We start from the raw sequence: 11,955 nt of genomic DNA, 5'->3' as shown, positions 1-11,955 counted from the left end.
ACCCAGGCTGGAGTGCAATGGCGTGATCTCAGCTCACTGCAACCTCCCTCTGCCTTCCAGGTCCAAGCAATTCTCCCACCTCAGTCTCCCAAGTAGCTGGGATTACAGGTACCCAGCACCACGCCCAGCTAATTTTTGTATTTTTAGTAGAGATGAGTTTTTGCCATGTTGGCCAGGCCGGTCTCAAACTCCTGACCTCAGGTGATCTGCCTGCCTCAGCCTCTCAAAGTGCTGGGATTACAGGCGTGAGCCATCATACCCGGCCAACTATCCATCTGTGTTTATTTTACTGTAAAAACTGTCCCTATTGTCGATGATGTAAAAAGTTAATGTCAAAGATAAAGAGGAATTTCAGTCAAGGCTTCTGGGAGAAAAAGTATTAGAATTATTTAACAGTCACTGCACAGTTTGAAACACCTCATTTCTTTTCTGTACCACTAGGAACAGAAAATGTTAAGCTCAGAATTAGAACCATACCAGATACAGAATGACACTGACGTGGAAAAGTTCATACTACCAGGAACAAAAGAGTGGATCAAAGTTTTTGGCCAGCAAGGGATGGAGCAAACAATTTAACATTTAAGAAATTTTATTTTGGTCAACAGGCCAATGGACAGTGCCTGAGTACCATGCTGGTTGGTACAGGATGTCAGACAGCGACACCAGAGTCCCAACTCATCTGGGTAGAAAGGACACCTACCACCCAGCCAGGCTGATTGTCTGGGCCGGGGGGATTAGGAGAGCATTGAAATAGATACTGGAGGAGCCTTAGTGATGAAGAACTGACAGTGAATGAGTGGATGAGAGAGAGTGTGCATGTGTGTGTAGTAGTAATTAAAGGCATATTTTTTCATTGCAGTTGGTCCATCTAAAACTACGATCTTCTCTTTTATGATATTATTTTTACTTAAGCTTGGCATGTTAATTGATTAAGGCTCTATGATTAATTGATGTCATTTATCAGACATTTACGGAGTATCAGCTGTATACCTTGCACCATGCGGGGTATTGAGGGTTCACAGACACAGGCAGAATAACAATAAGCAAGATACAGCCTAAGTGACCTACAGGTATAGTGGTGAAGAGCCTGCTTGGTTAGGATGTCGGGGAAGTATTACTCTAAGAAATTTGTTACCTTTATGTGGTTTTAAGGAGACTGAAGAGCCCCCAGTAAAATGAAATGAAATGAAAAAGAGCTATTTTGGGAGGTTAGAATTCAGGTTTACAGATTATTTTTATTCAAAGCTATAATCCTTGAGAACTGATCACAGGTTATAGGCTAGGAATTGAGAGTTCTAGAAGTGTAAGTCAGATCTAAGTGGCGTGCCTGATAGAAATGGAATGCTGCTATGGTGGTATCAGGGAGTTTGCATGGTACCTCCCTTATCACCAGTAGCTTCACTGTCCATTGGCCTGTTAGCATTTTACCCACAGTAGAACATCTTTCAAGATGGGAGTCAATCCTCTCAAACCCTGCCACTACTTTATCAATTAAGTTTACATGATATTCTATATCCTTTGTTGTTATTTCAACAATGTTCACACAGTATCTTCAATCAGGAGTAGAACCCACCAAAGTTATCCATAAGGGGTGGAAGCAGCTTCTTTCAAACTCCTATTAATGTTAATATTTTGACCTCCTCCCATTAATCACAAATATTCTCAACAGCATCTAGAATGGTGAATCCTTTTCAGAAAGTTTACAACTGCCTTCGCCCAGATCCATCAGAGGAATCACTACTTATGGCAACTATAGCTTCACAAGATGTATTTCTTCAATGGTAAGACTTGAAAGTTGAAATTACTCCTTGACCCACAGGCTACAGAACAGATGCTGTATTAACAGCCATGAAAATTAACATTGATTTCCTTGTGCATCTCCATCAGAGCTCTTGAGTGACCAGGTACACAGTCAATAAGCAGTAATATGTTGATAGGAATCTTTTTTTTTTTTTTTTTTTCTGAGCAGTTGATCTCAATAGGGGGCCTAAAATATTCAGCAAACCATGCTGTAAACAGATGTTCTGTCATCCATGCTTTTTCTTCCATTTATATAGCATAGGTAGAGGAGATTTAGTATAATTCTTAAGGGGCTTAGGATTTTTGGAATGGCCAAACATTGGTTTCCACTTCAAGTCACCAGCTGTATAATCCACTAACAAGAAAGTCAGTTTGTCCTTTGAGGTTTTGAGGCCAGGCATTGGTTTCTCCTCTCTAGCTATTAAAGTCCTAGGTGGCATATTCATCCAACGGAAGGCTGTTTCATTTACACTGAAAATCTGCTGTTTAATGTAGACATCTTCATCAGTGATCTTACCTAGATCTTCTGGAAGCTTGCTGTAGCTTCTACATCAGCATTAGCTGCTTCATCTTGCACTTTAATGTTATCCAGGCAGCTTCTATCCTTAAACTTCATGAACAAACCTCTGCTAGCTTCCAACTTTTCTTCTGCAGTTTCTTCATCCCCCTTCAGCCTTTGTGGAATTAAAGAGAGCGAGGACCCTGCTCTGGATTAGGTTTTGGCTTAAGGGAATATTACGGCTGCTGTGATTTTCTATGCAGACTACTAAAATATTCTCCATATTAGCAATAAGGCTGTCTATTAGTCTGTTCTCACACTGTATGAAAAAATGCCCGAGACAGAGTAATTTATAAAGGAAAGAGGTTTAATTGACTCACAGTTCCGCATTGTTGGGGAAGTCTCAGGAAACTTACAATTATGGCAGAAGGCGAGGGGAAAGCAAGGCACCTTCTTCACAAGGCAGCAGGAAAGAGAAATGCCGAGCAAAGGGGGAAAAGCCTCTTATAAAACCATCAGATCTCGGCTAGGCGCGGTGGCTCACACCTGTAATCCCAGCACTCTGGGAGGCCAAGGCGGGCAAATCACAAGGTCAGGAGATCGAGACCATCCTGGCTAATACGGTGAAACCCCGTCTCTACTAAAAATCAAAAAATTAGCCAGGCGTGGTGGCGGGCTCCTGTAGTCTCAGCTACTCAGGAGGCTGAGGCGGGAGAATGGCGTGAACCCGGGAGGCGGAACTTGCAGTGAGCCCAGATCGCACCACTGTACTCCAGTCTGGGCAACAGAGCAAGAGGCTCCATCTCAAAAATAAATAAATAAATAAGTAAAACCATCAGATCTCGTGAGAACTCACTATCACGAGAACAGCATGGGGGTAACTGCCCCTATGATTCAATTACCTCCACTGGGTCCCTCCCAGGACACATGGTGAGTATACGAACTACAATTCAAGGTGAGATTTGGGTGGGGACACAGCCAAGCTACATCAGGCTGCTTTGTGTTCTTATCATTCATGTGTTCACGGGAGTAGCACTTTTAATTTCCTTTAAGAACTTTTCCTTTTACATTCACAACTTGGTCAACTGGCACAAGAGGCCTAGCTTTCAGACAAGTTTGGCTTTTGACATGCCTTACTCACTAAGCTTAATCTTTTCTAGCTCTTGATTTAAAGTAAGAGACCTATAACTTTTCCTTGCACTTAAATACTTAGAAGCCATTATAGGGTTATTAAATGGCCTAATTTCAATACTGTTGTGTCTCAAGGAACAGGGAATCCCAAGGAAAGGGAGATGAGATGGGGGAACAGCCAGTCTGTAAAGCAGTCAGACCACACTTAACAATTAAGTTCACCAACTGATATGGGCACAGTTTTTGGTACCCCAAAACAATCACAAGAGTAACACCAAAGATCACTGATTACAGATTACTGTGACTTATATAATAATATGAAAACGTTTTAAATATTGTGAGAATTATCAAAATGTGACCACAAAGACACAAAGTGAAAACATGCTGTTGAGAAAATGGTACTTGCTCAACGCAGGGCTGCCACAAACCTTCAATTTGTAAAAAACAAAATTATCTTCAAAGAGCAACAAAGTGAAGCACAATGAAAGGAAGTATGCCTACATACCAGCAACACCAAAGCTATCCTACATCATTAACAGGGTATGTCACCTATGTGTATAAGTCAAAGATACCTGGAATCGTAACTACGGGCAGCATGTTCCAAAATCTTAGTTGACAGAAGGCATCTCCTCAAGATAGAGTTTATAACTATCAGACAACAACAAACAGAACCTGAAGAGACCCCCAGGTGATTAAGAAAAAAAAAAAAAAGCATTATCATTTCCTATTAGGACATTACTTTTTCAGGAGCTAAATAAAAACATTACCAAATCATTTTATGTAATAAAATTTAACTTTATTTTGACCTTTCTCATAAAGCAAATAAACCTCTCTATCCAATAAGGTTTCATCTGAACTATGTAAGATGATAGGCAATACCTTAATTGCATTCATTTACATGACTTTGAAACTATTCTGGGCTGAAGTCACTGACTGCAAGGTCACAGAATACAAAAAAGTAGAATGCATGTAATTTACCAAGGAGAAATGATCCACTTAGACAGTGTGGCAGCACCCTTTCCATCCTTCATTAGGGGATACTAAATACTTAATGCAATCAACAGGTGCAGACATCTCCATTTAAAATATATCACACAAATACATACACACACACACACGTATTCATTTTACAAATATGTAAATAACATTAAAATATATATTTAAGTCCATCATATATTATGGTTTTCTTCTTAAAATTAATCTGCCTAAATAGAGGTAAAGCACAATTCTACACCCTAATAGCATTTAGAACCAAATACAATATAGGGCCACTATTTCTCCATTGTCTTGTAAAATTTCTAACACCTAATATTCAGGTTACAAATATATAGTTTTAGGACAACAATTTAAAACACAGGAGGCCAAGTATGTTGAGTTCCTGCTTTCATTTTTTATAGCCTAAACAAGAATATATTCAACTAATTTGCTTAGAGAAGCACAGTTTACATGTCTCAAATCCAATAATACCATATTAATAAAAGACAAGAGGTACAATAGATTGAAAGATTAACTAGCATAGATTACAGGGGATAATGTGTATTCTCCAAAACCTCAAGAGTATATCAAAACACACACTCAAAAAAGTTAACCCTACAAAATATTTCCCTTTAGCTTTGTAAAAAGGAATTGTAACACAAACTAGGCACTACTGGCACTTGAAGTTACTGGAGAAAAGGGAAGGAACTCAAAAGAATACGATTTAGGGTACCTTTTAAATATTTATAATAGTAGTACATATGCAGAATGTGAAGTATTTGTCTCAGGTTTAATACATCACCACAAGATTCATTTAAGCAGTTTCCACCCATTACATCAGGTAAATCTCTCACATTTAATTTACTATCCAAGCACTTTTACACTACTCAAGCCAATCTTTTGCAACTTACAAATGATTTAATGAAAGAGAAGCAATGATATTATAAAATTTATGCTTCTTCACCTTCTCTCCCTACAGAGAAGGGCAAAACTTTTTTCACGTAAATCTATATTAGATCCAAATCATTTCAAGTGATGCTACTCCACAAAGAACACAAGGATGGACACATATTTAATTAAAATATTCCTAAATAAACTTCAATACATGATGTCACTTTGTCCTTTGTAAATGAGAAATAAAATTTCTCAATCTTTTTTTAAATTAAGCCAATTCACTCTGGATTAGCTTAGTTTTAAAATAAATGCATACACATATATAATAAAACACTAACTACTATTACTGTCTACATATAACTTTCAGTGACCACATCTGGGTATTTTAATTTTCTTTCTGTAAGAAACAATTCAGGGCCAGACATGAAATATATAATCTGTGTAACTAGGTAACAGGCAGTTAATGGTTCACATTCTTTGACAAGAATAAGCTATTGACCCCAATCAGAACCTTCCAATGTATCTCCAATGTTCTTGGCTACATTTCTATTTGAACTCAAACCTCAGGAAGAATATAATCTTCTGTTAAGATAACTTTTGTTTTCCTCAAACATTCTCTCTGTGCCTATCCCAAAAGAATGAATCAACGCTATATGTTCCTAAGTTCATTGATTATGAGGACAGTATCTGAAGATTTCATACACATAATATTGGGATCTTTCCTTTCCTTGAATATCAGAATATGTTGGAGCCAATTTCTATAACCGCAACCTAGTATTTGTGTATCTTTAAATGAGCTACAATCCAGAACTGAAAATGAACTACATTAATGGCATCGCACTTAACAGCTTTCAATGAATAGGTTAGAGTCTAAGTTCAAACATACTGTTATTTTTCCTTCCATTTACTTCATACAATTAGAAAAAAATGTTCTTACCACTCTCACTGTGGACCCACGTGACCACAGTACATCCTACCCTTAAAGCAAGTACACATGTGTGTATTGTTTACCTTTCTTGTTTTCCATATATTATGACGGCTTTGACTCCTTTCTGGCTGGGAAGAGACTGCCCCTCCAGGCGCCAGCCAATGCTTAGAAAAGGCAAAGGACTCAGCGCGCCTTTCACATGCAGACTGACCAATCCACAGCCTACCTCCTCCACCTGGCCCACACACCCAGGAGGCAATATTCCCCTGCCTGGTATCTACCAGGCAAACTAGGGACCACTCTTACAGTTCAGAGCTTGTATACCTATAACTTATTCAAAGCTATTATATTATACACCTATAGCTTCTTAGTAGTAGTCGCAGTAGCATTTACCTACAGCAAATGCAAACCAGCTAATCTTAAACTTGGTTACCTGTCCCGCCTTGCCTTTCGCACAGATACTCCAGAAACGGCTGCAGCCTGTTCTCTCTCCTAGCTCCTGCCCCTTTGGCCCCTGGACCAACGCTGGGGCTTTCTCATGTGGCCCTGAGTGTCATGCTGTGCCTCCAAGAACTCATGAGTACAATAAACTTTGTCTTCCCGAGCCTCTCCTGTGTCTCCTTTTCACATGCACCTGACTGACCACATAAAAGAACACAGAACTCTGCGTGTGTGCGCGCGTGTGTGTGCGCGCGTGTGTGTGCGTGCGTGTGTGTGTGTGCGTGTGTGTGTTCTTTTCATTTTATTTTCCCTTGTTCAGGACGTCAATAAAAAATTATTACACCTTTAAAAAGAGGTACCTAAATAAACAAACCTACCAATTCTGTATGCAAAATGAAATCCTGGACTGGCAGTGGGGCTCAGATAACACTCAGAAAAGAACAATGTGTCTGAAACTGTAAGGAACAGGTCAAAAACACTCCATTTAAAATGTGAACACCTGCTACAGACTATGTTAATTCACAAGTCCATCTAGGAAATGTTTTTCTTCCTCCCTCACCTGTTCCCCCACCTATCTTGCATTCAACTCCATAAACAGCAGTTCTCCCCCATTATAAAACAGTTGACGGTTAAAACAATGAGCCAACCAAGAAAGGATAATATTCTATAACTGACATTTACTGCATTGGCCTTGGACTTCTAATCTTTACCAGACGGGCACACAAATCAATCCATCAGCTCATAAAGGTGTGCTTTTTTAACCTCTAAAACAGATGGGATTGGCCAGAAGTGTCTGGCATGTCAAACTGCTAATCACTGCTGCCCTTTGCACAAAATAACCCACTTAAGTTGAGGCATGGTTGCACTGTCACCGACATTAGTCTGTGGGAAACCCATTTAACTGTCACACACTCCTGCCACTCCTGCTCTCCCTTAATTAAGCCTAATGCCTTATGCTTTGACCTTTTGTTCTAGCCTATTAACCCTATCTAGTACAAGTTCAATTATGTTAAGCTAAAAACTTTGCTGTAAAATATTAAATGCCAAGCTCAAAAAATCATAAGGGACATCCTCCCAGCCCTAAGTTCTATTCACCCTGATACTCAATACATTCGAAAGTAAAACCTCACTTTCAAAGTAACACTGATACTGAAGCGAGGAGACGTTAAATGACTCACCCATTTCATAGCTTTTCCATGGCAAAGCCTCACTAAAACCTATCTAATCCCTAGTTCCAATTCTTTAATCTCCATGGTGTTTCTGATTAATGGTTAAACCACCCGGAAGTGTGTTAAGGACACTAACATTTTCACAACAAATTATTATCCTTCAACATCCTCTAGAATATGCTATGCAAAGAGGTCTAAAACAAAATAAACTGTGACTTCAGTAGTTGAGAAGTAATGATTCTTTTCCCCTCCCACACATCGAAACTTCCTGTCCTATCCCCTCACTATTTTTCTTTTTTCCTCTTTAAAAGTAACAATGGTCACTGAGAACTACTAAACCCTGCAACACTCACAAGGTAGTATGTACAACCACTATTTTTCCCCGATACTTCACTGAAGTATTAATACAGCCGATGGCTTAAACTACAGAAAGCAATTACAACTTGCTACTTATCCTCACCGGACAAATTCACGCAGCATATCTTTTCAAATATGTCTTTTTTACACCTATATGCATATGAATTGCTGTTCACATCTACCAGAATTCCAAAAAACAGAACCAAAACACTTTCTATTTCACTGTAAAATAAAACAAAATGTAGTCCAAACTAACATGCTATCATTAACGATATTTTATTTTACCACAGTGATGTATACTGTTATTTTTCCTTTCATTAACTTCACACAATTAGAAAAAAATGTTCTTACCGCCCTCGCTGTGACACATAAACAACTTAAAGATCAGTAACATACAACAAAATTTGAATTTCTGATTGGTGTGAAGAAATCCATATTAATTTTAGATTTTCAAAAGATTTAAAATCAGATTTTAATTTTACTTTTGCTGACTGCCCAAAGGTCCATTTTTACCTATTCTCAATCTTCACAAATATTGTCAGCTTTTGCCTTTAGCAACCCTAAACTTTACAGGTTTAAAGTAACATGCCATTAAATAGAACATACAATGATTTTGCAAAAGCAAGATCATTTAGAGTGCTGCCAAAACAATGAATAATCTCAATGAGATAATTTATTAAAGGAGGAAAAAAAGAGAAAAAGAGTTTAAAATTCAAAGTGAATGTGTTTATGTTATTAGAATGATGCCTGCAAAGGAAAGCATTCCTTGGCATTATCGGGAAGAATACCCATGGATGTGTAAAATGTAAAATAAACAGATTGATGTATGGTCAAAGCTAAGCAAACACTTGTATCGGGGCAACTACCAGCAACTTTAGTTTTATTCACCCTTTTCATTGCAAAGGATAATAGTGTTAATTTCAATCAGACGTTATGCCTTACTTCAACTTTTAGTTCATGAAACAGAAATTAAGTTTGGGTGTCTGCTGAGGAAACCAACGGTGGGAAATTCACACTCACAATTAATGTAGAGAAATTCACGCATTTCTATAACATACTGACTGACACTAATGAACAATGAAGGAAAAGTTGTTCAGGAACTCAGGATAAGTAAGCACTGGTGGAAAGCACGCCGTAGAACACAGTGCATAAATAGCAAATGTGCTCATTTTTCTGCCTTTTTACTTCATACATTAGTCCACTAAGCTTGTTCCTTTTTGCTATGATTTACAAGCAGGTGAATACACAGACATGTAAGCCAAAAGAAATATAGTGTCAAACACTCATAAAGTTACCTTTGCTTTAAAAAAAAAAAAGAAAAAAAAAAAAAAACTTTGCCTTCACAAAGCAAGAAACTGAAGTTATTTTAAGAGCATCTGTTAAAAATCAATGTTATAAATATATATCCACATAATTCATTTATTTTTATTAGCATTTTAAAATAAATTTCTTATCTAGAAATCTCTGAGCTGCATTTCAAAATAATTTTATTTTCTGTCTCTTACCAGCAGTTATTAATAAAGTTGAATATGATGGTGTTCTAACAGTCAGGAAATTCACCTTTAGTGAAGAGCAAATCCTAATTTTTAAAATACAAAAGGGCTTCATATACTGCTTAATCCTGTAACTTACCAAGTTCTGAATCATCAATTGTTCTTGACACCCTCTTAACTTTTAAGGTTACTGCACACCAAAATTAACTCTAGATGTGAAATGTTCAGATTTCCACCTTCCCAAGCCATCAAATCCAATGCAGTTAAGTGTGCCCAGCTGGGGGGTCCTTCTGACTACTGGAAGTGATGCTAAGGAAACTACCTAGAAGGCTCTAGAAATATTATTATTCATTTTCTTACAAAAAAAAAATGTTGCCTCCAAAGATTTTGCTAAACATGTTTTCTAATATATTATAATTTGTGTATTACTGCAGAAATGTAGTATTACAAAACAAATTATTTCAAGTACCAATTAATCATAATGTCACTAACAGTCAGTTTCACTTTTTCCCTCATAATTAGTATGCCTGGAAAGAAGATAATAAATTTTAAGGAAAAAACTATCATTCCTTTTAAAAGTCCTAATTTAAATGGACTAAAGAAAAAACGTGGAAGAGCTTCCATTATTCATAAGTTATACATAATAATTAACAGCTGCTATGCATAAATACATAAAGGTCCTATCGCTGACCCAAGTGAGCCAAATTTTGCCAATGGTTGGGACTGGTACAGTTCAATTCAACAAATGCTTACAGACACCCTTCTGTGTGCCAGACACTTACAGGACCAACAGTACACTCATGAATAAGCTCCTATTCATGGAGTTCTACCAAGGAAAACAGCTATAACACAAGTTTAACTTTTACAATCAGGGTGTACACAAAACCGTGAAAGAAGATCTGATCTTGTTAGAGGCTTGGGGACAGAAGTAAGCCTACAAACTCCCTTGCCCACTGTCCCATGAGGGAGAATATTCCTTTCCAATTTGTTTCACCAAGGTCAGGAGCATGGCCGGTGTGTGGTCCATGAAAAGGTCTACATATAGATTTTTTCTCTCTTGCTCTCTTTTCTAAGGGTGTAGACCAATGTGCACTTGGTTCATGGCACATTATCACCACTGGTCCACACAGTGCCCCCTTATTTGTTACCTTTCTCAAGAGAATAGAGGAATGGGGTCCACAACCTTTGAAATACGTTTCCAGTTGAACCAACAGACCCAATCACCTCTGTTAATGGTATCAGAAGACATCAGTAAAAAGTAGAGATGGCCTGTGAGTGCTCTGGTCAACTAAAGGTCTCTGGCTTTGTTCATCTACAAATAAATAACAAGTCTCCCTATTTCTTTTTAAATAGAATTCCAAATGTATGTAACATGTAAAACAATGCCACTGTATTAACATGTACATAACTGTACTCTGTTTTTTTTTAATTCTCAGCTTGGAAATTATATTTCAAGTAATAGAATATTCAACAAATCCTAAGACTTCTATGAAGACCATGAGAAGAAAATAAGGTACTAGAACAAAAGTGAGGCACCCAGCCATTTCTCATTCCACGTCTCAAGACCTTGTTCTTATTATTATAGATCCCTTCTTGGGGTTAGCTTGGATTTTACTGCAGGATCCATCACCAAAGGTTATTAACTATTTCTTACCACCTGGGACATGAACCCCTCTTTCTGAGAATGCTTTGACAAAAATAAACAAAAAAGTGTGAAATAAATCAAGATTTGACTGGTCATCCTAGGTCCACCCAACTGCTAGCTGAATGACTTTCAAAATGTCTTTAAATTCTTAAGGACTCAATTTCTTCCTCCATAAATGCAGACAGTAACTGTTTTGGACATTTTAACTTAATGGCAATAACAAAAACTACAGGAAGATAAGTAATCGTTTACCCCATTGTATCACATGGATCCCCTGGCAATTAAAAAAAAAAAAGATGAATGAGATATTAAGAAATAAAAAGGAAAACAGAGTAAAGACGAAACAAAAATAGAGAAAGAAGGAAACCCAAGAGAAAAGAAAATGGCACATAAGCACTAAATGGTAGCATTTTATCATTATTTTATTTACAGTCTACACTAGCTGGGTGCTCTTCCATACACAAGATGCATCTAAACCCAACTTGTTTGATAAATGGGGGGAGGACAAGGTGCCTCTAAGATAGGTGTGCTTAAATCCAGAGCAGCCATAGCTTTTATCAAATTCTCTTCCAACCTGAAGAATCTAACGATTCTATGAAATCACTTCAATTTGTGATCACTTC

At 37.6% G+C, this 11,955-nt stretch overlaps 1 protein-coding gene across 4 annotated transcripts in view; it reads right to left on the bottom strand.

Moving 5' to 3' along the window:
* The window catches only part of NRIP1 (nuclear receptor interacting protein 1), a 104,377-nt gene that overhangs the window by 82,715 nt on the left and 9,707 nt on the right, over positions 1 to 11,955 (bottom strand). For 2 of the 4 annotated variants that reach the window (XM_015446966.3, XM_045389176.2), the window contains exon 1: positions 6,661 to 6,814. The exons of the other annotated variants lie outside the window; for them this stretch is intronic. The gene's annotated coding sequence lies outside the window, so the exon portion shown is untranslated. Of the gene's footprint in view, positions 1 to 6,660; positions 6,815 to 11,955 lie in introns of those variants that run through there. 4 annotated transcript variants of the gene reach the window in all.

This window comes from Macaca fascicularis, chromosome 3, assembly GCF_037993035.2.
Source record: "Macaca fascicularis isolate 582-1 chromosome 3, T2T-MFA8v1.1".
In the NCBI taxonomy this organism is placed as follows: Eukaryota; Metazoa; Chordata; class Mammalia; order Primates; family Cercopithecidae; genus Macaca; species Macaca fascicularis.
This window is presented reverse-complemented; position numbering and strand designations above follow the sequence as displayed.